Here is a 27164-nt window from a genome sequence, read left to right on the forward strand (position 1 = left end):
TATACACACATATACATGTGCTCCCTACACACCACCCACAAGTACAAAGAATTTCTGACTTGCTCATTTTTACAAAGCATAGCTTATATAAGTGTTAGTTTATATTTAAATTTTCTTTTCTCGAATAAAAGTACTTACGTGTCGTGAACAACTTTCCAGACCAGTGCATGAGGGTCTAGTTCCTTGTTTTTAAGAACTGCATAGTGTTATATGGTATAGACATAGCATATATTTTTTCAACTATTTTCATATTGAAGGACAATTAGTTTATGTCCATGTTTCTGTCTGGATGATGCTCTAATGCCCACTTATACACATAAATGTATAGAAAAGACTTACCACAGTAGGATTACTGAGTCAAAGGATCTGAGTATTATATTGGGTTGACCAAAAAGTTTGTTCGGGTTTTTCCATAACATCTTAGGGAAAACCCCGAATGAACTTTTTGGCCACCCCAATAAATGTAATGCATGTTGTTCCAACACTTTGCAAAAAGTCTTCATCAATTAACATTTTCATTAACATTATTTGTGAACCTGCAATTCTCCAAAGTTTCAGTTGTATAGGACATTTTTGTGTTTTTTAAATTTCAGGCAATCTGAGGATTAAAATTGTCTCTTTTGTCTTATTTCACATCTCTCTGACCAATAGAAAACCACTCGGAACTGATTATGCATATATAGCCAAGTTTTTTTAAATCAATACTATGATCCCTGGTAATAATACAAAGTCAAAAATATGTACTCTAAAGTGCCAAGAAAATGGCAGGGTGATTTCAGTATAAATCTATAGAGAGATCATTAGAATGTCAAAATGAAAATTTTAAAAGTCAATACATGCTGAATGTACTGAGACTGGCTTATATTGTCAAGTTGAGGGAGGATGAGAGACTGTCAGGGATGTTTGTGAAGATGAAGCTAGAGTGTCAGGCCAAGTTGAAGGCACAAAGATCTCCCTGTAGGAGCTACATTATAAAATTATGAGATTAAGATGAAATCAAATGTTTCTCTCTATTAGGAATTTATTCAGTGTAATATAATTTTAGAATTTCATCTGTCATTCATCTGAAATGAACAACATTCTCAGACTGAAATTTGAGAAGACTCTAGGGGAATTTTATCCGGTCTTATGCATACTGGACCTCTGAACTTTTTCTTTAATTATCAGTAGCATCCACCCAAAGTAGCTATCTATTTATAAAATGCCAAGGGAATGGCTTCTGTACTAGACAGGTAGGAATTTTCTTTAGGGCTCATGATATTCTTATCTGACAATTTGGTCTAAGAGAATGTCTGTACTTTGTTTTATGGCCTTTACTTTTTTATCTTTGCTTAAGCATTTCTTTAAACATCAAATTATTGATTACTCCTCTTTCTTAAATATTTTTAAACTTTCCGTATCAACTGGAATCCTAACATCAGCATTCAAACTTTCTCAAGTCTCTCTAACCATGAGCAAAATAAATGAAGAAACTCCCAAATCACATCTGCCTCTAACTCCTGCTCTCTCCCACTCTCCTTCAGCAAATGAACTTAAAGGTGGTCTCTACTTCCACTTCCTCCTCTTCCACTCAGTCCTCAGTCTACTCCAGTCCAGCTTCACCCTCTTCAAAGAGGTGACCCTAAGATCACCACGATCATCCTCCTCAAGCTACTGCTGTCTCTTAGCAGAAGTACAGAAACAAACTCCTGAGTTTCTCACTCCCAGTTCTTCCTCTTTCCCCTCTTATGCAATGTAGCCAGAATAATATTTCTAAAACAAACACCTGATTATGTTATTTTCTTATGAAATATTTTCAAAAGCTTTCCATTGTTCTTAGGGTAAAGACCCAAATCTTCCAACTGTTCTACAAGGCCCGGCACAGTCTGGCTCCGGCCTCCTCTTTGGCCTCATTTATTCCACACTCTTCATACTGGCTGCCCGCATACCATTCTCCCTCTACCAGAGTCTTGGTACATGCTTTCCCTCTGCCTCTAATGCTTTTCCCTCTGGCCTAAGTCTTGTTAATGCCTACTGATTCTTCAGATCTCAATTTGAGCATTCTCTCGTCAGGAACCCTGTCTGATTCCTAGATCTGGTCACATCCCCTTTAGGCACCCTCTTGGCAATGTGGACCTGTCCTTCATGCCATTCATCGCAGTTAGGAATTACACATTACTTGGTGTAATTGTCCTGTGTTTTCTGTATATGTGTTGTAAACATCCTGAGGACAGGATCCATGTCAACTTTTACTCACTAATGTGTCCCTGGTACCTTGTCATACTTGCACATGACAAGAACTGAATTACTACTGAACTATGGAGCTCTCTGTCTAAGCCTTCTTTCCTTTCTATTCCTCTCAGGAATTTATTCAGATATGTATCAAAAATATCTACCATACAGGATTGTAGTAGATGGCATTAAAGCCACCTCCCCCCCTTTTTTTTATGTTTCCCTGTACCTACTTGCAGTTCCATGTGACTTTGTATTTCCTTCCATTAGAAAGCCAGATTAAACGTTCTCCCCCTTAATTTTAGGTTCAGACTTCCTTTGGTTGTTGGGATATTAGCTGACATCATAATCAGAAATCTGGAAAGCCCTATTATAATTGGGCTTACTCTTTTGCATTATCGTCATTACCATGACAAAGGTATGCCCAGAATGGCTGCTAATTTCATGAGGAAAATGAGACGCAGCTTGACAGTCATCTTCAAATGACCCAGCTAGATCAGCCAACCCCCAGAACGCCTACTCAATACTTGTTACATTGCCTCTGAGATTGTTGTGGTTGTTTGTTATTCAGCATTACTGTACCACAGTTAAATGACACAAGGTGTTGGGGAGATTAAATGAGATAATGGATGCAAAACATTTGAAGTAGAGCCTGCTTTTCCCCTGCATTTTCCTCCAGGTAATTTGCATGAAAATGACACCTTCTTTCCAGTTTTGCATTTTTGTAGACAATATTCAGCTGAAACCTCAATAGGTCTTGGTGGTATGAGACAGAAAGCTAGCTCCAGTTGGACGGAGCCAAAGGCAGGGAATTGTGATGGTGTAGGCAGAAGCTGCTATTTACTGAGCACCAGCTCTTCTTGGAGTTTCATTGATCATTTTTATGGTGTCTTTACCTGTTCTTTCAGTTCATTTCTTCTGTTATCTTTAATATTTTCTTTTTCTTTCTTTGAGTTTACACTGTTTCTGGTTTTATTACTAACTTCTTGAGTTGAAGAATCCCATTTATAATTTTAATCTTTCTATTTTCTCGTATGAACATTAATGGCTACAGATACCCTCTACCCACTTCTCCACACCTGCCCTCTCAACAAGGATCACTTTTCTCAGAACACATAGCTATTAAGCTGGAGCATCAGGACTGAAACTCGCATTACTACAGTGCCTAGCATTGTGTCTGACAAATACCAGGCACTCAAATGGTTGATGATTAAATGTCTAAATAAAATGAATGAAATAAGAAGCATTTTCATTCTTTGGCATTGCTATCAATGCCAATTGAAGAGGTGGGAGTAGCAAGGTTCTTTCTTTTTTCACTTTACAGTTGAAGGGCACTCTCAAGAGATAGAGATGTCTTGGACATTTCTGAATTTGAGACTGCTACCAAGACACCCAGAGTAGAAATGATTAACCCTGGATGCTGTCTCAGTCAAGGCAAAACAGTCTGAAATGTGATACTGGCATTATAGGACTGCTCAGAAATTTATCATTCAAGTACCTTGCAAATGTTATAATTTCTTTTCCGAATCATCCCAATCCTTCATCTATCCTGTTGTCACATTTAGAACAAAGCAAATGTTAACAGAGGAAGAGGCAGCCAGAATTTTAATCCAAACTTAAATATTGGCTGCATCTCAGATGATGTACAAAGAGCTTTGTAGAAAAAATATCTATTACCTGTATTATTTCAAGACAGAGGGGTGAAAAAAAGCTTTCCTTCAGTTACACAAAGTGTTTTAAATTATTCAGTTGAGAAATCAGATTTTGATTTCCAAAACAAATATTTTGTTTAAATCTCTGGTAGAAGTGTGAACATTTATAGTACTATTTGAAATTACTGTTCCACTTCCTAACTTGTCTCGATGGTTTTTATCTCATCCTCATACCATCAGTACATAGCACAGCACCCAGACTGATGCTGTTAAAATATAGCTAAGACTACATCCATCCTCTGCTCAATTCATCCTAGGAGAGTAAGAGCCCAAATTCTAACAATGTCCACAAGGTCCTACAGTATCTGTCCCGTCTTCCTAGCTTGCTGACCTTACTTCCTATGACCACTCCCAAACCCTTGGCTAAAACTACTCCAGCCATACTGGCCTCAGTTTTGTTCCTTGGACATACCTGGTGGGCCTTCCTTTGAGCCCTTAGTTCTAGCTGTTTTCTATGCCTTCAATGCTCTTCCCCTTGAAAGTTTCACAGCTTGCACTCTCTCTCTTCCATCTAGCTTACGTCAAATGTCATCCTCCCAGTGACCTTCCCTGAATAATCAATTTATAATTGAAACCTGTCTTTCCTTCCCTTCCCTTGGCACTTTTGATTCCCCTTTCCATTTTCTATTTTTCTCGAGAGCATTTATTACCATCTAATATGCTAAAGAGATACACATACACACACGTTTTTTTAAATTATTATTTTATTTATTATCTGAATGTCACCCAACAATGGTAGCTTCATGGGTTTTGTTTTATTTTATTCCTAATGTATCCTCAATTCCTAGAGCATTGCCTGGCACCAGTAGGCAGTTGACAAATACTGGACAATGAATAAGTGAATGAATGAGTAAAAAATACCACTTATCGAATCTTTACCATGCAAGGCACATTTCTGTGCACTTTACATGTTAATTCATTTGGTCTGATGAGTTAGGTCCTCATGTATTCCTCATGTTAAAGTTGAGGAAAAGGAAGAACATAGAAATTACATAACTGTTGCAGGACATATTATGGAATTTTAAAGTAATCTTTCTGTTCAAAATAATTGACAAATTTTCCCATTGCCTCCTGAACAAAGAACTATTATTTCAGCTTTGCATTCAAGCCTCCCTCAAATCTGACCTCTTATCATCTTCCCAGATAATTGACTTATTTTCCCCTTTCCAATTATACTGAAAGTTCCCACAGGGGAGGAAAAAGGATAATTATAATAAGAGGAAGAAGACCTAGTGTAATGATCTTTGAGCTCTTAATGTGTATCAGGTACCACACAAATCTGATATATGTACCATATTATTAAACTTTAATCACAACCCACGTGAGAAGCTAAGGCTTAGAGAAGTTAAGTCATTCTTCTAAGATCACACAGGTAGTCAAGTACCAACTCTGTAATTTGTCCTGGGCTGTCAAAGTTCTGTATGTAGAAGTCTCAACATAGAGGATGAAATACAGCTTGGGTGCTCTGGTCAGGGTATTGAAGGGCTGAAATGAAATAAAGGTATTAGCTGGGCTGTATTCCTTTCTGGAGGCTCCTGAGAAGAATCACTTCTGAGCTCATTCAGGTGGTTGCAAGGATTATTATGATTGTAGGACTGAGGTCTCCAATTTCCTTGCTGATTGTTAGCTGGGGGTCCTGGAATCCTCCATCTTCAAAGCCAGCAATCACACTTAGCAATCACACTTCAAATTCTTCTCATGATTGGAATATCTGATTTCCTCTTTTTCTGACCTCTACATACATATTTAAAAGCCTCGTATGATAAAGTCAGGTTCACTCATATAATTTCCCTATCTTAAGGTCAACTGATTTTAGAGCTTAATTACATCTGCAAAATTATTTTTGCCATATAATGAACCATAAATATTGTAGTGATAGTTCATCATATTCATAGGCCTGGGGATTGTATAGGGGTGGTAATATTGAAAGACATCTTAGAATTTCTGCCTCCCTCCCACTGACACCACATTCCTTTTATTTTGCCTCAAACATCTACCCATTCTCTTGCTAATTACTCTGTCTCTTTCTTGGAAAGAGGCCCGCGTACATATATGAATCCAGCCCACACTCAAAGAAGTTTGTCACTGACCTTGAACCCTCTCTTCCATATTATTCTTCAGGTCCTGAAGGTAAGGCAGAGAGGAAGGCAAGAGCAAAGACAGAAGGTTTTGCTTGTCATGTATGTTGATTTCCTATGGCTGCCATAACAAATTATTACAAATGTAGTGGTTTAGAACAACACAAACATTTATCTTACAGTTCTTTAGATCAGAGGGTTGACATGAGTTTCACTGAGCTAAATGCAAGGTGTCTGAAGGGCTACATTCCTTTCTGAAAGCCTTATGGGAGAATCTGTTTCTTGCCTTTTCCATCTCCTAGATGCTGCCTATATTCCTGGGTTCATTGCCCCATTTCCCCCACCTTCAAAGCCAGCAATGTTGCATCTCTTTGATCCTTCTTCATCATCAGTCTTTCTATAACTACACCTGGGAAAGGTTCTCCACTTGTAAGGACACACTTGCTTAGGTTGGATAATCCAGAATAATATCAATGTCTATACCTGTAATCATATCTGCAAAGTCCCTTTTGCCATGTGAGATAACTTTCACAGGTTCAGTGTTATGATGTGAGTATCTTTGGGGAGGGTGTGCATTATTCTTCATATCACATCAGGTTAAAAAGTTTGGGCTTTCTTCTGAAGGTGAGCAGAGTCCTTGAAGGTGTTGTAGCACAAAGTGGCTAAGACATATTTGCATATTAGAAAGATTCCTCAGCTCTAGGTTTCAAACTATGATAGGGGAATTGTCATGTTAACCAATAACAGCTAACTTTGTGTGGACTACTAACCACATCTCTGGTGCCATTTGAAGTGCTTTGAAACCCTTAATTCATTTAACCCTTATAAATTAGATAATATTATACTAGTAATAACCCCATTTTGTAGATTATAAAATATATGTGTGAGAATTTTAATAACCTTGCCCAAGATTTTATAAGTAGCAAGCACCAGAGCCAGGATTCAGTCCAGCGCCAATGTTCTAACCACTCTGGCTTCCAGCGCCAATGTTCTAACCACTACATGCAACTGCCCTTAACAGTGCAGAGAGTACCTCATCCCAGACTTTGAAAGAAGGAGAAAGCCTGGGCAGGCATAGTGGTCCAGGAATGCTTTATAGATGCAGTGGGCCATTCAAAGAGGACATAAAAAAGAGGGAGGATTTGATAGTGTAGAGAGGAATGGAGAAAGACTCCTGATAAATACCTTAACTATAGTCAAATCTATGTCCTCCCTTTTCTTTAAAATAGGATCCTTGGCCCCTATAATTGCTTGACTCCTTAAATGTTTGAAAGAGCGAATCAGGGGCACTGCAGAACAATATGTGCTGATGGGTGTAGTCTTTCCCTTTGATTGCTACTTTGCAAGTTTCACAAATAACTAACCACCTGAGAGCTGTCTCCCTCATGCTGAATTCCATTTTGATTTTTTCATCTCTCTTGATTCTCATATCTTCATGCCAAAATTGTATTTTTCAAAAGATGTTTTCAAAAGTGTTTTTGTTCTGACTTAATAGGCTCAGTTTTCAATGTTTGGGCTGAAATTGAGGAGGTGCTTTATGAAAAGTGAATGCATTTGAATGGTGAAGTTTCCTGTGAACAGAAATACAACATTGTTCTACTCTGAACTTCCTAAGAGCCAGCCTCTGTTATTTTATTTCTAGATTTCCTTCCAACTTCTTCTTTAAAACTTTTCAAAATGACATCAAACAGCCTTCCTTTTGCTATGAAATAGAGAAAGCCCTTTCATCTGTAGGTAGGCTGATGGTGTGAGGATTATCAAGCAGGGACAACCAGAGCTATTGTTCTTGATAAATATATTAACTTAAAAAAAAGGAAACCTTCCTTTCCAGCTACTCACTGTGAAATACTGCTTTTATATCGTTAATCCTTAAAATAAGACATGGTCACAGAAAAAGAAAGTCCATCAAAAACAAGCCAGTGGATCATCATGTACACTTCCTTCAAGAATGGAACAATCACGGCAAAAGAGAGAGAAAAGAAAGAAGCATTTATTGATCACATACTTTGTGCTAAGAAAAGAATTGTTACTTAATGTACCTTAAGTAACTTGGTCTTTTGAAAGTCCTCTGACAAAACTGCTCTTATCATCATTCAACAGATGAAGAAACTGAGAAACAGAGAAGGTAGACAATTTATTCAAAAGTTTTGTGAGTGAGAAGGCCAGAGTTTGAATTCAGGTATTTCTTGCAGTAATAAATCACATCATTTACCTTGTCAACTTAGTATTGTTCTGAGAGATGATTATTTATGACAGTTTCTGTTTCTTATCAGAGATATAAGAGAAATAGAAGTTTAGTAAATTTGTGCAGAGGGAAAAATGATCACTTACTGACATCAAACATGTGTTGAATAATGTACCCCTAGATCTATACTTTAAAGCATAACTTAATAAAATACTATATGGATTCCTTCCTTCAAATAATTTATTTTATTATAGGTTAACAACTACCATTTCATGTCTATAGTGGAGTTAATAAGATAACATTTTATTGGTACTCAATTTTATAGCACAGACAATACTATCTAGTATTTCTTCAGCACTTTTGAATTTGCAAACATTTCCTAATGTGTTATCTTACTGAATTCCCTATCCTTCCATGAGATAGGCATTACTTGAGCTCCTGTACTTTTATTAACCTGAGGTTTAGAAGCAGTTCAGCGCCATGAGTAAGATAATGCAGTTAATAAACTGTGAAGCCAGAACTAGAACATTGTTCTTCAGATACCAAGACATGATTCTTCAGGCCATGTAATCTGACATCCTAATTAATCTATGAATAGAAATAGTGAAGTCTTATAAATACAAAGAGAAGACAATCTCTGTAGGACAGTCTAGGGCAGTCTGACAAATAAGTAGTTTTTCATCCTCCAGCCTTATGAAAATATTTTCTGTATCTTTCTCCATTTATTAGTCTGATCACTTGTGGCTTCAACATCAAACTCATACCCCTTCAGAATTGATGTGTATAAACCCTTTCCATGGTATTTCAGTTCAACTTTCTTCTACAGGTTTCAGTTTGGTTTATACTTCTCCATACCAATATTCCCTACAGGGTTAGAATTTTCTGCCATGAACATGGACACCCAGAGTCCATACCACACATGTCTAGGCCAGTTGTGAATCCCACTGCGTCAACAAGTAGGACCAAAAGCAGTTAATAAAGGTAGAAATCCTAAGGGGAGGCATGGAGAAGAGAAACCAGAGCTGGGTTTTGGAAAATGGGTAACATACAGTGAGATAAGAGGAGGAACATGGTGAGGTTAAAGAAATGGATAGCAATATGAAAGAAATACAGGCTGGGTGAGCACACTGTGTATGAGGAAAAAGATGAGAGGCGAAACATTGTCCATTAAATTCCAAAGTTGCTGCTGCAAACCTATCTCAATGTTAGTTCAGCTCCTGAATTATTTGCAAGTACACACACACACACACACACACACACACACACACACCACAGATATAGCTATTAGTTAAGGTTCACAGAATCTTCACTTTGCAGTTAGAAACACATGGACACAAAGGGTTTTGGAAGATTTTGTAAAGATATAATTACTCCAAATGTACAATTTTGTCAGTTTGCTTTTAGAATCAAAGCACTGCAAGAATTTCAAAGTAAATACAATCTTTGTTATGTTACAAAGCTCTGAAGTCACTGTCTTAAAAACTAAAGTAGGGACAGCTTCAGCAAACAGTTGTAAATCTCAGAGGCCTAAAGTCCTGATGTATTACCCCTATCAGTAATGTCCCCAAGAAGTCATACCTGATTGAAGTGGTCCATGGTCTGTTTGACACTTTATTATACATAAATATAAAGGGGGAAAAGGAAGAGATCTAGCAGTTATTGACCACCTACTAAGTGACAGGAACTAAGTGTTCTTCTTGATATTTTCTATGTCATTACATTCTCACAACAGTTCTACATTTAAAATATTTTGCACATTTTAATAAGATGACAGAAATGAGAAACAGATTAAATAGCTTTCCCAAGATCAGACACCCAGAATTTTTCAGAAACAGGCTTTAAGTTCAAGTCTGTTAGTTGCCAAAACCATGATATTTACACATTTTCAATTGCATGATATGATTAGCTTATATATAGATCTATATATTGCTTTCACCCTGGAAGATGCATATATAGGTCCAGAAATGGGTATAGCATGACCTCCCTTGATTTATTAATTTGTTCCATTGATGTATTCATGAACTTAGAAGCAAGTGCTAGTTTTCTTTTCATTTTTGTTTAACTTCAGAAATGGAATACACTAGTGTATATACATAATAAGATCTGTCATTTAAATACCATAAAATTCATTCAGAAATTGTCTTTACAAAAAATAACAACAATAAAAATATTTTGTTCCTACTGTGATCAGAATAGGATTTTTAATGAAAAATCCCAAATGTCAGTGGGTTAACATAATATTGATACAAGCTTATTTTTCTCTTACTTTACAGTCCATATGGATTAGTCAATAACTTTTGTGGGTGGAGAAGGGTTTCTGCCTCATACAGTTTTCTGGGGGAGATCTAGGGTCCTTTCTTCTTGGAATTCCCCCATCTTCAGTACATATGATCCAACAGGAAGAGACCATGTGTAAGGCATGTAGGGCACATTAAAACCTCAACCCAGAGGTGGCACACATCATTTCTGGGAATATTACATGAGCCAGAACTGGTCACATGGTCCCACTTTGATTAAAGGAGATGGGGAATGTGATCCTGACTGGAACCTCTTCCCAATAATAATTCTAAACCATGTAAAAAGCCAATGAATTATTTGGTGGTCTGCAAGCCATCTCTTTCACTATCTGGCCTTCTGATCATCAAATATACAGGCACACCTGTATTAGGTTTCTATTACTATCTAACAAATTACAACAAAGTTAGAGCCATAAACCCACTATCTCAAACTTTCTGTATGTCAGGAGTTCAAGCATGGCTTAGCTGGGTTCCTTGTTCAGATTCTCAAGAGGCTGCACTCAAGCTGAGGATCAGGGCTCAAGTCTCATCTGGAGGCTCAACTCCGGAAGGGTCTACTTCCTACTTGTCTCAGCACATCAGTGAAATTAATTTGTTGTGGCTATAGGATTCATAGCTGCCTCCTTCTTCAAAGCCAGCAAAAGAGGGAGAGAGACTCTGGAATGTGTAACAAGACAGTATAATATAATAATAATGTAATATAATATGATATAACCATGGAAACATCTCACTATTGCCATATAATGTAATATGATTGTGGGAGTGGCATTTTATCACCTCTGCTATTGGTGATTAATGATTGCTGTTGGTCTATTGATTAGAAGAAAGATATAGATCTTGCTCACTCTCCAGGGAAGGAGATTATTAAAGAATGTGAATACCAGGAGATGAGAACCATGGGGACTACCAAACATATTTGTTCGATAACAGAACACATTCAGCTCTACCCTACTGAAGAAAAAGAAAACATCCCATTTAGTCATTATGTCTAGCTTAAAGCACAAGATTTCTGGGTTAGGTATAATTCTTGCCATCTAAACTGAATGTGGCAACTCTGTGTCTAACAACTTAGGAACTAAAAATATGTTATCTTCTCCCACGCATATCACAATAATGCAAGACTGAAATAAGTCCAGAATGACCACAATATTTGTTTCAAAAATTGGAAAACTAAAAGGTCTATAACAGGAACTGGTCAATAGCAGTTATAGGATCCTGCTGGGTGGAGATTATGAAGATTGTCTGTCCTGGGAGGGGGAAAATTATTTGAGTAAGCACTGCTTCTCATCTCTAAGTAGGGGTTAGAATTCCCTAGGCCACCATGCTCTATTACTCTGGCTCTGCTGGGTTCTTCCTATTCCAGTACATTTTGGACACATTCGAAGTGGTCATGGGCTGTCTTGGGGGATCTCTTTGGTGGTAAGTGGATGTCTAAAGGTTTCTATTGGTCTCAACTACAGAGCTTTGTTTTCAGAAATACTTTTCCTTCAGTAACTTAGTAAGCTGCTTATCCATTGGCTTCCAGGTGGTACCATGTACCAGAAGCTAGACCTAAACTCCTTCCCTAAGCAAAGTTTTTAAACTTGTCTTTACTTTTCCTATTTGTCATCCATAGTACCCTGCCCCTTACATTTCTCTCTCTCCCTCTTAGTTTAATGGTAACTTTAAACTATCAAGATTGAGTAAGAAGACTACACCCATATTGTGTTATATACTTTTTTTTTTTTTTTTGCAATACTGGATTCTAACTAGTCTTTGTTACTCAAAGTCTTTCTCAACTTTATTCCCTGATGTTTTAAATTTAGAAGAAGTTGGCTTTTCTTTCAACTCAAGGTATCAAATTCTATTCATTTTGTGTGTGTGTTTGTGAACCAGTTTTTTCCTGAATTAACTTTTCTTTTACATACCTTGGCATATCAATAACTACCATCACATATCACTGATACTCTGTTTTACCAGTTCTTTCGTAGGGCTCCAAGTTAATTTTTCACAATGTAACATGCTCAACATTTTTCCAGCCTATAACATCCATTTCCTTTCCACTCACTAAGCCATCAATGCATTGATATGTATTTTCTTAGGCAACTCCCTATTTCTGGTACCATTTATTCAATCAGTCACAGTTTTATCAAGAAATTAAAAATCATTGTAGGAGTTGTGTACAAAATATTTGATACAGAGATTTAGAGGCTTATAAAACTGTTCATGTAGTTGGGGGTGTTGGAAATTATATATGCATTTACATATTCCTTGGTAAGACTAAATCTTCTTCCAGAAAGTGTTAATGGCACTGAATGGAAAAGACAGAATTGTATGGCACATTATGAGTATCTATTTATTGAGTCACAGAGCCATAGTTCTAGCCCAGAATATTGGGAGTGAACTTAACCATCATGATATCTGCAATTGGACTTAGAATTCTAACCAATGAATATATGATATGAAAAGAATGATGAGGAATTAAGACAAAACTGTATTTCCACTGATTATTTCACCACAGGTCCTTGGTATTTCTATGGGAGCATGTTTGTATTGGTGTATTTTTGCCAAGGGGGAAAAAAAATTCATGACCTCTTTTTAAACTTCTTCATACTTAATGAGCCAGAGGGAAATTTTCAGTCTTTGTGGCCAAGCAGTGTTACTCAACTAAACAGGAAAAAAAAAAAAAAAAAGCTGAAAGGTATAAAGGAGCTCCAAGAGCCCATACTGGCAGAGATCACCACTCAGCCAACCTCACAGGGAAGAAAATCACTTTTATGTTCTTTCGTATCTATAGAAATATGATTGTGATTTAGGGTTTGAATAACTCTGCCACTTATGTGCTGTGTGATCTTAGGGAAGCTGCATAAAATTTTGAGCAAGTTATCCTCATCATCAAAGATGGAAAATTCCCATATTTCAAAGGCATAATAGGAATTAGATAAAATTAATTAAATGAGTGTTCAATAAAAGGTAGAAGATTTTACAGTATTGGAGGATGAAATGAAGAGAGGTAGAAAAGAAGAGAGAAATGAAAAGAAAGGGTAACTAGAAAAAAGGAAGAAATAAAAGGAAACTGACAATGTGAGGACAGAAAATCATAAACCTAAAATGTAAAACAAATAGTGTTACTAGCAAGTAGACCAGAGATTGACTTCTGAGCTCCTTACTTGTTGATGGATTCTTGTATTGTTTGTGTATTTAGTTGTCTTCTTTGACATTACATTGCTTCAATTCACATCAATATTGAACTTCTGCTGTCCAAGTTCTGTGCACTCTGCCAGGCATTATAAGGTAGGTGGTGCTGAGGGGCTGGAGTTGGGACTTGAGGCAGGGGCTGGAGTTGGGACTTGAGGCAGATGGTGTTGTGGGCAACTCCAAGAATCTCTACCAGGGTAATCAGAGAAAGATACTTGCTTGAACATTGTGAACAGACTTCAGACTCAGAAAAAAATCTTACAACAGGAATGAAGTGTGGAGGGGTTATTTCTTCATCAATCAAGTACACAATCTCAATAAGATTGCCAACATGTGGAAGCTACCATCAAAAGGTCCACTTTTCAGTAGACTGATAAAACATATTCTCTTAACTATAAGCTGCTGAGAACTTTAATTTCTGAATACAAGATACAGCAGACATTGTCAATCACAAGATTTAAAAGTACAAAATTAGAATGCCATTATATTCACTTCAAAAATAGAACCTCAACAGTTCCTAAAGGGTTGACAAAGTATTTCCCAGTGGTTTCAAGGTATGTGTTAAATTACAATAAAAAGTCTTATTTTAATAAAACTCCCCATGGCTCCTCATAAAAATATTTAGGAAAGTTTATTAACACAATGAAAATTATTTGTTTCCAAAACAATTGTTTTGGAAAATGCTTAAGTGATCCATGAAGTATTTTCTTTTTGGAGAAAAAATAAGATATAATGAGCAGTATTTCATTTTGAACAAATCTAGCTTCAAATCCTATTTTTTTTCTATTCACTATTTTTGAATCCTCAAATATTTTACTTAAACTTCACCTGTAAAATGGGGGAAAAGATGGTGTCGGAAGAATTGAAGATGACAACAAATGCATGGAAAACACCTGTTATCATGTATATGCTCAATAAACAGTAGCTGTTACTACTATTGATCTGAGTCCCAGATTCTAGTGCACACTCTGCAAATCTATCACTATGCTACGTCTACTACAACTTATTTATAAAGAGATCAATAAAGTAGCTAATATCCCTCCTCAGTGTGGCTCTTTCTGTTTGTGTCTTATCTTCTTACTCTGTGTCATACAAAACTCATTTTCTTTTCTCATCCTTAGCAGACAATAGACATAAAGCAATCCCAGTCCCCATGGCCTGAGATAATTTGGTTCAAAAGAGAGACCGAGAAAAGTCATGCTGTGCCATATATGAGACCAACCATCCTTATTGGACCATAACAGAAAATGTCAGCAGTAAAACTGAAAATGATTTGTAAAAAATAAGGCAGAGTTTATCTCCGTAAGAAACATGTCTTTTGTGGATTTGTCACACTCCTGGCATCTAGTTCTGTTGATGAGCACCAAATCCACTGAATCATAGAGTCTACAAATAGAGCATCAATTTTTCATTATCTTGACTGGGTATAAAGCTTGTCTCTCACTGCACTCTTGAGACAGTTTTTTCAAATGAGATACCAATTTGAGGTTTCTTTGCCCCATTGGATAGAGACTGTCAGAGGTGTCTCAAGCTTTACCAGTTGCCTAGGATAATGATTCCCTAGCTTAACAAGCTCCTTCTGAAACTATCCTTTTCTTTGTCATTCATGATATTATTCTGAAACTATCCTTTTCTTTGTCATTCATGATATTGTTCTCTTCATACATTTAAAATTACTTTCCTTCTCAAACTTTGTGAAATTTGCTTATTTCTTTCTCTGTCCTTTCTCATGGTAGACTCCCATATTCATTTGCCTCTGCTATTCTATCTCACTCTCAATATCTATCTCTATCCCAATCTCTCTTTTTCTCTCTCTCTCTTCCTCCCTTCCCACCCACCTGTATCTCTAGCTCTATGTAATTCACTATCTATCTCCCCCTCACCCTCTCTCTCTCCCTCTCCTTCTCCTTCTCCCTTTATTCTCTCATTTGGCTGTCTAATCTACTCACAATGTTTTCATTATTCCTTTTGTACAGATAAAACCAGGATCTACAACTTTAAAATTTCCTTTTTAGTTATAGATTATCATTTCCAGTCAAGTTCTCATTATCTTCACCTGGATTAGATTCTCAATAATTTACTATTTCTTAGACCCCAAAACTCTTTAGTCACTCCCTTATTGTACTGCATATAATAATAGTTGCCTTGTCTTAAAATTATTTGCATAAATGTATTGTTTCTCCTCAATATTCTAACTTTAAGGTAGGAGAATGCTTTATTTACCTTTACATCCCCTATAACAACTGATGACCATAGCTAATCAAAATACTTGATGGATGGATAAAAATGTGTGTGTATATATATATATATATATATATAAATATATATATATATATAATGGAATATTATTCACTCATAAAAAATGAAGACTTGACTTTTGCAACAGCATGGATGGACTTTGAGAGCATTATGCTAAGTGGAATAAGTCAAAAAGAGAAAGACAAATACCATATGATTTCACATATATGTGGAGTCTAAAAAAACTCATGTATACAGAAAAGAGATTGGTGGTTGCTAGAGGTGGGGGTGGGGGGCGGGCAAAATGGATGAAGTTGGTCAAAAGGTACAAACTTTTAGTTAATAAATAAATAAGTCCTGAGGATATAATGTGCAATTTGGTGACTATAGTTAATAACACTGTTTGTATATTTTAAAGTTGTTAAGAGAATATGTCTTAAAAGTACTTACCATAAGAAAAAAAGTGTAATTATGTGTGGTGCTGAATGTTAACTAGACTTATTGTGTTGCTCATTTTGCAATACATATCTATCATTAAGGTGTACACCTGAAACTAATATAATGCTATAGGTCAATTATATCTCAATTAAAATAAAAAGAATTATCACTTCAGATGAACTCAAATGGATACATTCAAATGTTTATATGAAAGCTAAGCAGGTGTCCTAGTGCCCCAAAAGACCCTTCTTTAGGTTCTTCCTGACCTACATACATCCCAGGTTTTAAGACTGAGAGATTCTTGGTTCTCTAATTTGCAACAAAGCGCAATTTCTAAGGCCAAGAGAGTTAGAATTCACAAGAGATGGAATTTCCCAGTTCAAGTGCTGGATGTGACCCACACCGATTTTATAGATTGCACTTCTTATTAAACTCCTAGTTCCTCAAAGTCATTTACAGGATATGGAAGTAATGCCTGTTTCCTACCTGTTGGTGTTGCATCAAGATTAAATGGGAAAATGTAAATGATAGTCCTTTATAAACTGTAAAGCATTATATAAATACAGTAATTATTTGTCTCAAGTTATATAATGCCTAAATGTATGGGTGCTAAATATGTTTATTGAACTGATTAACTAATTAATTAGTTAATAACCAAATAAAGAATTAATCTGCTTTGCCTCCAACCCCTCCACCCCCCATCTAGTAAAGCAGTTTCTGTGAAACAGAAAACTAGACTCAGAGCAGGTTGAGAGGTCCCTTATGGGTTTTCATTTTTTTAATACCTAGAATTTTAAAATGTTTATTAATTAAAATGTTATTCAGTATAATTAATTATACATTTACAGTGAGAAGAGATCTGGTACTGAATAAAAGATTATTAAGAGCTGTGGCAAGCCTGTTAGTTGCCTATCCAGTATCTATATCACTTCTTATTAAACAACCTCTGGGCTGTGTCAATATGGCCAGCTAAAGGATGACTCTAAAGCCCACTTGCACATAGAGAAGGTCAGTGACATATAAGTAGAAGTAGAAAGTTCTTTAAAGGCATTGGCTCAACTGGTAAATACTATTTTTGTCCTTCCCTCTTTTTCCTTCTTCCTTCTTAAAGCACAGATGCAAGTCTAGAGCTCCAGTTGCCCATGAAGAAAACTTCAGGTTGAAATTTCAGATGCTAAAAAAAAAAAAAAAAATCAGAGCAGAAAGACAGAAGGAACTCAGGTCTCTGATACCACCATGTCCGCCATGAACGGACAACTTCTGACCTTGATGTTTTGTAAAAGAAAAATAGCTATTATTTGGCTTAAACCACTGTTATTTCAGATCTCTATTACTAGCAACAAAACACAATTCTTAACTCTTATAGAAGCTCATTTTTTTTTCGAAGTTTTGCTTAGCATTTAAACAAAGAGGAAAGAAATACCATATTAATCATTTTAATAGTATAATTAATCTATTTCAATAAAATATGAATCTAGGACACATCAGTAAAAGTAAAGAAATATAAATAAAAACTATCACCACTATAATATTTACTAAATATAACACTTCCCAAACTAGAATTTAAACTTTGTTTAAAATATTACTGTGCCTTTAAAATTCTGTTTCTTTCACTGGATTATATAGTCTTAAATACTTTTTTTAAGTAAATGTTTTATGTTACAATCAATACATTTGTTACCTGCTAACTATTCAAGATTACCTCTGCATTAATAGTGCTTTTTTAACCAAAGTGTTAAGCTTATATCCAGAAATCTTTAGGAAAATAAATGCTTGTCAATCTTCATTGAGAGTTACTAAAATATTTGATAGTGATGGTCATCAACACTTTGTGGGATAAACTACCTAACTACTACTACTTTTACTCTAAAGAGGAGAGCTGCCAAAGGACACAGGACTTCTATATTTCTAAATGTTTAAGGGAATTGTTCTTTGGTAACAGGATTCATATACTCAAAAAAAAAAAAAAAACCACTAAATTGAATTTATGTTTGTGGAAATTTATGTTTACTTACACAAGATTAGGCATAATGTTTACCTGATAAAACTTCTTCTTCACAGTGTCTCAAAGTAGATTAGTATTGTGATGTTATGAACTGTATTGCACCTCTGCTTTAAATTCATACTATGAAGCCCTAACTCCCATACAATTGTATTTGGAGGTAGGGACTTTAAGAAGGTAATTAAGTTTAAATGAAATCAGGAGGGTGGGGCCCTAATCAACCTAAGGACTGGTGTTCTTATAAAAGCAACAGATGCTAGACAGCTGTCTCCCTCCACTTAAACACAGAGGAGAGGTGACGTGAGGATACAGCAAGAAGGCAGCCATCTACAATCAAGAAATAAAATGCTCACCAGAAATATAACTTGCTGGTACCTCAACCATGGACTTCTAGCCTCCAGAACTATGATAAAATAAGTGTCTGTTGTTAAAGCCACCCAAGCGGTGGTATTAGGTTTTGACAGTCAGCAGACTAATATATGCAAAATAGCATACAGTGTGCAGGGGAATATCTTCAACTTAAGAGTAAGTGTTACTATTTGAAAACAATAGAAGCATTTTCAAATAACATGAAATATTGAAAATATTATGTTGCAAAGACTCAAAAATATATGGTAAAAATGACCTTATAAATCACTTGAAGATATGCTTCAGTTGGCAGAGCAATAAATCAAAATTTAAAAAGCATAATGGTACACAAACCACCTAAGTGTTGATGGATGAATGGATAAAGAAAATGTGAAATATAATATATATATATAATTCAGCCTTTAAGAAAAGAAGTAAATCCTGTCACTTATGACAATATGGATAAACATAATATGCTAAGTGAAATAAGCCAGACAGAGAAGGACAAATACTATATGTATAGTATCATGTACATGTGGAATCTAAAAAAAAGGAAAAAGAAAAGTTGAACTCATAGGAACAGGGAGTAGAAAATCAGTTGCCAGGGGGCTGAAGAGTTTTAGAAAATAAGGAGAGGTTGGTAAAAGGGTACAAACTTTCAGTTGTAAGATGAATAAGGTCTGAGGATCTAATGTATAACATAGTGACTATGGTTGATAACACTGTACTGTATAATTGAAATTTGCTGAGAGTAGAATTCAAACGTTCTCACCAACGGGGAAAAGAAAAGGACAAAATACGTGAGGTGATGAATGTGTTAATTTATCTGATGGGGGGGAATTCTTTCACAATGTATACGTATATCAAACCATCATATTGTACACTTTAAGTATCTTACAATTTATTTATCAGTTATACCTCAATAATGCTGAAAAGAAAAAAAGGAAACACCATAATGAAAAAAGTGTGGTTTTAAAGAACTTGTGGGTCTCCCCTTGCTTCCTATGTACCCCAAGTTCTATAATAATCAAGGTCATATGTTTTCCAGAGTGTCCTTCTCTAGTAGAAAAACTTAGCCCATTTTTGCTTTTATCTTTCAACAGTATCAGCATCTGTGTTCCCTAATAAGCAAGCTTTATCTTGATGTGTTTGATATCATTTAAAACAATTACTGATATTATTATTTTCTATCATTTAACTCAGGCCAAATGCTTGGGACACAGTGTCAGAAAAATTGTCCAATAAATTGTTTTTTTTCTTTCTTTTTGCTTTTTTATTTTTTTCACCCACACTGCAAGGTATATGGGATCTTAGTTCCCTGACCAGGGATTGAACCCCATGCCCCCTGCAGTGGAAGCATGGATTCTTAACCACTAGACTGCCAGGGAAGTCCCAGTCATGTTTTATTTTTTCTTTTCTTTCTCACTAAAATAGGAAGCATTGAACTACATATGGTCATTTTCATTATCAAGGAAATGGAAAAATAATTTTCTGCAACTATGGAACACATTTGAATTAAGTCATTTTTAAAAATCTGAAGACAAATAAACCATGCAGGGGCAAATTCTCCTACATCATTAATTCTTTCACAGTATGTTTTGAGTGTCTACTAAATGCTAGATATTATTCTAGATGTTAGGACCATATCTGTGAACAAAATATGTATGATGGCTATAGGAGGGACTTTCTAATCTAGTGGGTGATATAAATACATTGACGATTGTAATAAGAGTAAACTGTTAGGGATAAACACATATGTCTTCAGAGCACCAGTCTCCTATGCCTAATCCTGTGTTGATTTTTTTCCTTTGTTAAAATACCAGTATAGGGAGCCAGATTTCTACCATAGAAAATAATGCAGTAAAGAGTTATAAGAAACGTTCTAAAAGTTTATTGGTGGTCATCTCTGGGCAGTAAAATTATGATAAATTTTTATTTCTTTTCCTTCTTCTTTTGACTATGTTTTCCAAAATGTTCAAATTGAGAATCAGAAAATCATAAAACTATACATACAAACACTTGTCTATCTCATGTTATGAAGATTAAAGAAAGTTAAGTAGTAGGAAGTTCAGAGCTGCCATTTTCCACTAACTCTTTTTATTTTGATGGCATTTTCCAAGTTCCTGAGTTGAGTATATATTACTTTAAAATGAGGGAAAACACTTTATTTATTATAACTTAAAGAAGAACCTATGAGATAAAAACATTAATATTTTGTTTGTAAATTTTTATCTCATTTCTATTGTAAATATATATGCATGTCTAATTTTTATACTTTTAATACTTTCATATAAGGATTTTTCAACTTTAATTACAGACATTAAAATGTTATTTAACATGTTTTCATCAAATCTCTTTGATTGGATATGCCATTATGTACTTTACTATTCCTCAAAACATATGGCTGTGATAGCATTTTCACTATTACAAATAGCAATCCCATGAGCAGTTAGTACCTAAATATTTTTCTGGATCTCAAAATATTTGTTTATGATGGACTCCAATGGTCTGATGGAATCCAGATCTAGGAATACTGGACTAATGGATGTAAGCTTTTAACCTTTTTGAGATATAGCCAAATAACTCTCTATGAATGTTTTACATCTTTATAACCTTTGGATTTGTGTGCAGGCTCTGCTTCAGACAGAAGATTACTCAACTTCTCTAAACCTCAGTTTCTTCATCCATAAAGTAGGGCTAATACTGCCTCATAGTCTAGAGCAAAGATGAAATGAAATGATGCACTCACAGGATTTCACACAGTGCTCAACACAGAACAGATGACCAGTAATGATTTTTTTCTCACTCCCTCCCCTGGAAGATAACTATGTCTGCTGCAATCTCACTTTTCTACCCCAAACCCCTTCTTCAATTCATTTTTCATCCAGCCATCAGCAACACCCCTCTAGCTCTGTTTTTTGTAGCTCTGTCTTCCTTTTCACATTTCTTATTCCCAGCCACACTGCCTGTGTCCCATCTATATTAGAAGGAGCTTATCTTATTTCGGCACTCTGTAAATAACAGACTGCTGATAAGAATAATAATGGAAAGTCAGATTGCAGCAGAGCAGAATCAGGGAGAAATAAAGGTAACACTGAGTGAACTTCAACAGGAAAGAAAGGATGCATGGTGAGTAAATGATTCTATACCCAGAGGTGATGAATGCTGTCAAGCAATAACTGTCCCAGGAAAACAAAACAAAAAAAAGGTCAGCGTGAATACAGAGGAGTGAAAGGAAATCAAGGAGTAGCCAGAAAGCCAAACGGTACAAAAGAACAGTTCTTGGACTAAGAGAGTAGAAAAAATGGACATGGGCATGGATCGGAAGATAAAGGCAGAGAGGCAGGGGTGAGGGAAGATGGAGTTCATTATGAATGTCTTTCAGGCACAAAAGGAAGACACAGTCCGTGAAAGAGCCAGTGACGCCAGCAGAGAACGGCATTGACAAGGTATTGATGTCTGGGTCCAGGGGAAACCAGATAGGATTTTAATCACCTGCAGATGGGCACAAAGAACAAGAGTGAGTATTGAAAATTGATATTTAAAATCAACCACAAACTTGTGTGACATTGGTGACTATGTATAGCACCTGGTCTGATGGGTTGAACCATAAACAAACAATTTTTAAAAATAACTAAATTTTAAAAAATGAGTCCAGCTTTGAGTTGTAGCTAATCCTTGAGTGGTCCATGGCCCCTCGTTACCCCTGTGAGGAGTAATTCTAAGCCGTCATGGTTGGCTCCTCCTTCTCTTCCTTAGGCTGGAGTCCTTCAACAAATTTCCAGTACATCCCTCTACCTCCAAAGGTGGCAGCCTGATGGGACTTCTTGAAACATGGCTGGGAGAATGTCAGTCTCTTATTCCAAAGCCTTCAATGTACCGCCTGCAGAGTTGAGCCCAAGTTCTGGCACAAAGATCTCCACCAGGTAGTACCAACTGACCTTTCCAACTGGGCTCCCATATTCCCAGTAAGGTGTCTTAGACTCTGGAGTCTGTAGTCCTTTCACTTTTGTGTAGGCAGATACCATACCCCCTGTCATTTGAATACATTGAGAAGCAGGGCCCAAAGGCCAGGTGAAGGGGTTCTCAAACATTTTGTTCTAGAGAAAAAATGACTCATCATGCTCACTTCATATGAATGATCTTTTAAGAGCCATGACAATGATCCTCATTATACGGGCATGGTTATACAATCTTTTAAAAAAATTTTTTTATTGAAGTATCATTGATTTACAATATTGTGTTAGTTTCAGGTGTGCAGCAAAGTCATTCAGATATCTTATAAAATCCTCAAAGCAATTTCATGAGGTAGAAACTGGTTTCCTCATTTTACAGATGAGGTAGGAGGAATTATCCTCATTTTACCACAGAGTTAAATAATGTGCCTAAAGCACATGTAATAAATTCCCTGTCAGTCTTTGCAGCCCTCTTGCAAAGTCTATACTTTAGCAATTAAGTATTCTCTTTCTGGTCTCTAACCAATTTGTTCTTGAAATGTTATTCCTGGATTTTTATCCTGGTATTGTGACCATTTTGGTCTGGTTTCCTTCTTGTTGAGTCTTTAAAATTGTTATCTTCAGACTCTGTTTTGCAACATTGAGCTCTGTTTTGGAATAACCCATGCGATTCACCCTGGAGGACCTGGGCACATGTTCTCTCTGCAAAATGGAAGAATTTGGTAATAATATTCCCCATGGACTCTGAAGTCAGACAGACATTAATTTCAATCTCAACTGTGCCACTTTCTAGGCTGTATATACTTAAGTAAGTCATGAAAATTATCTGTGCTTTAGTTTCCTTATCTGTAAGAAGGGAATTCTAATATTATTCCTTTCTACTCCCCAGAGTTATTGGAAGGCTCAGATTATGTGATGAATAAGAAGGTTATTTGTAAGCTATAAAGTGTTGCACAAATGTTCAGAATAATTATGACATCATCTTGCCATAGTCATTTTGTGCCTCTTAATCCAGGCACAGACCAGAACTGCCCGTAATCCTTGATTGGTCCTTTATGGCACTTAGTTATTACCAAAATACCATCAGGTCTGGTAATGATCTTCTTAGAATATTGAAAATCATTCCTGAAATCCTTCAATCCTGGGTTGAATTAAAGCTCAGGGATTTTCTCATCTGATCCAAAGGTCAAATTATTATTCCAGGACTCATATGTTTCTTCATCCTTAGTGCGTCTATCTCTATAAATTTGTGAAAAAGAAGAAAGACAAAACAATGCCACACTAAGTGGTTCACTTCTAGATCCCACAGAGTCATTCTGTAATACAGAAAGAATACATCTTCATTGATTTATTGCTTTGCCAATTAAAAAGTAATTTAGTCAGGTTTCCTTATAACTTCTCCATTATGAAGAAGCCAGAGGAAAAGTTTTAATTTTTCAAAGGCTAATCTTGCTGTATTTCATCTAAGAAAATTGGAAAACACCAGACTTTTCTTTTAAAAATTTTAAGGGAATCTCCAGTCCTCAACCTCTCTCTCTCGTTTTTTCCCCAAAACTCAAGGTGAGGGGGTGGGGAAATTTTACTTTTTTCTAACCTTTTTTTGAAACCTTTTCTTGAGAAGATGTCTAGGTTACCAGGGAGGGAAATGAAAAAATAAATTTATAATCAAATTCTGATGGTAATGATGTTTATTTTTCAGTCCTTTACTCTTTATATGACATAATTTGAATTTATTTTCACAGTAACCACTATGAGGTAGATGATATTAATCCCATTTATTTAGATGAATAAACTGAGGGTAGGAGAGGTGAAATGGCATGCTGAAAGATCCAGAATTAAACACCCAAAAACCTGAACAAATACTCTAAATGTTAGAGAGTGAAGTTGTGTGATTTGATCTTTTTACACATAGTATCTCATGTCTTCCTGCTAATAGTTTGAGATAGGAACAATGTTTCCCTTTTGAAAATTGAAGACATTGAGGCTTCAAGAATTAGGCAGCTTCCCTTTTGTGATCCAGCCAGTGATGGGAAAAGGCAGGGGGTGAATCCAGGCCTTTCTGCCTCTAGAATCTTGTAAGACCCATGGGGCTATGATCATTACCTTCTTGGAAATCAGAATAAAGTCCAAAGAGTTCACAAGGAGAGCTTATCTTTCTTGATGAGAGCATGTCACTGTGGTCACAGCAGGATATTGAAGCTTCTTCCTCAGAGCCCAGGGCTTTAGAGGGCGCCCTTGTTGAGGGCAGCACACCTAGAGGTAATTGGACTCCCTGGGGCAGCCTGCTCTGAATGCATTAGATAGAAATGAATTTGAACACAGGAAGTTCATGTGTCAACCCTGCAGAACTCAGAAGAGTCCACACACTTCAGCCCTTGGAGGTTACGTGTACATGTTCTCTCTGCAAAATGAAGAGCCTTTCCACGTGGAGCAAGATATGAGTTTAGCATCCAGGGAGCTGAGCTGGAAGAGACCTTCACAGAAGCTACTATGGGTCAGAGGACCATCTTGTTTGTTGCAGAGGAGAGACTAATCAAGGATCCGTTCCTTAGTTAGACGTTTAGCCTCAGTTTATCTCTTGTTCTCTGTGCCTACGTCTCCATGGCTTATTTAAGAAATGAACTCACTGCCCCAGGAAGCTCTCCTGCATTGAGTGTGGGGTGCAGCTGGAAACTCAGAGGTCTCCTGATTATTGGTCTGGGGGACATTGGGGCTTCGGGTCTGTCCCATGTGCCAAATAGATTGCAAGAACAATTAAATTCCTTAGGGGGAATCATGGCACAGAACTCAGTCCTGACCCCAAATTACTCAGCCTGGATTTTATTAACTGCTTACAGCTTTCCACTCGCCTCTTGCATTCTGAAAAGGGCCCTAGTAGTCCAAGTAGTAACAGCATCTAACATTATCTACATGTGTCCCAAACTCTTCTCACCCCTCTTCCCTCCTAAGAGCAAAAGTCCTGAGAACCTTTCAGTAACTGACCTGATTACCAATATTGTGTAATCTTATAAAGACCACGCTCCTGCCTGCCTCTCAACCTCTCTGTGTGTCTGTTACTGTCTCCTATTTTCTCTCTTAAACTACAATGTGTGTTGGGCTTAGATTGCCCAAGAACAAATTATTTTTTTTAATTTATATCAATAATATTTGCATATTTTTCTACACAATTTGCACATACTGTGTTAGCTTAATTTCTAGACACTTTATAGTTTGTGTAGCTATTGAAAATGGCATCATTTTTCTAATTGCTTATTTTGGCCTATAGGGCCATTGTTTGCAGTAACATTGGTAAACCCTCCAATAGTATTTAGTAGATGGTCTATACATTATTTTGATTATCTATGTCCATAATCCAATAAACTGTTAATATTAAGATCAGTTACCTGCTCCCCTGACCACTGATTTGGGATCTTTGAAAATTATTTAATTTTTGGGAGACTCAGATTCCCCATTTTTAACATGTGGTTGACATGAATTTCATAGGTGAACTGGGAAGATTCATAGAGCGAATGCAACTGAGGTGCTTGGTTCACTGTGTCTCCTGGCCTGGCCTGGAACTCAGCCATGTGGCCAAAGCCAGCTTTACAGAAGGCCAGGGAGAGTACTTTAGCTATGTGCCAGGAAGTAAAGGAATGTGTTCCAGTCTTTGCCAAAACACTGATATTCCTCCCTCTAATTTGTAGAGATTTGATTTTTACTTTTTTAAGATTTTCATTTGGATCTAATGGCTCCATATTTTCAGTTGTATTTTTTCTTTCAATGACATCTCTGTGGAAGGGGAATTGGTAGGAAACAAAGGAAACTAAATTAAAACAAAAAAGAATTTAAAAATAGATCTTTTAACACTTTAATCTCTATGTTCCCAGAAAAAAATGTGTATATATATATATGCACAGATTTATATATATGGAGGTCAGACAGAACTATAAAGGATTAATGAAAGAATTTCATTATGTCGTGGATTTTTCACCTCAAGCTTAACTATTTTGGCTCCAGCCTTAGACTGAAAAAGAAAACCAAATGAGTTTACAAGACAAACCAGTAACTAACAGGACATTGAAGATGTATTTACAAGCAGAGTGATATTAAAACTCATCACCTCAGGTGGGTTCAAAATGCAGATCTTCACAAAATGCACGGCTACCTTGCAAATCCACTGATGGCCATGTAACGTGTGGCCCTGTGCAACTTTCAGATGTCCTCAAATGCACTGTCTATAAAGTGCCATACACTCTGCAAAATGCACAACGAGCCATATATAACTAAACCCAAGGATTCACAATGCTTCATGCATAACTGTCTGAGAAATGCAAGGCTTCCTGTCAAAAAGCATACATCATTTTCACCAAACACACATCTATTGATATATTCAAAATACAGATCTGTCCATGGAATGCAGTTTTCTTTGAAATTGTCAGCCACTCCCGAAATACACAATGGTAAGAACTGCAGTCTCCTCTGTTTTACCCAAGTCCTGGGAGTGGAGCACATACTGGGTGCCATGCATAGTGTTAGATAATTT

Source organism: Balaenoptera borealis (genome assembly GCF_965194805.1).
Source record: "Balaenoptera borealis genome assembly, chromosome: 4".
Taxonomy (NCBI): domain Eukaryota; kingdom Metazoa; phylum Chordata; class Mammalia; order Artiodactyla; family Balaenopteridae; genus Balaenoptera; species Balaenoptera borealis.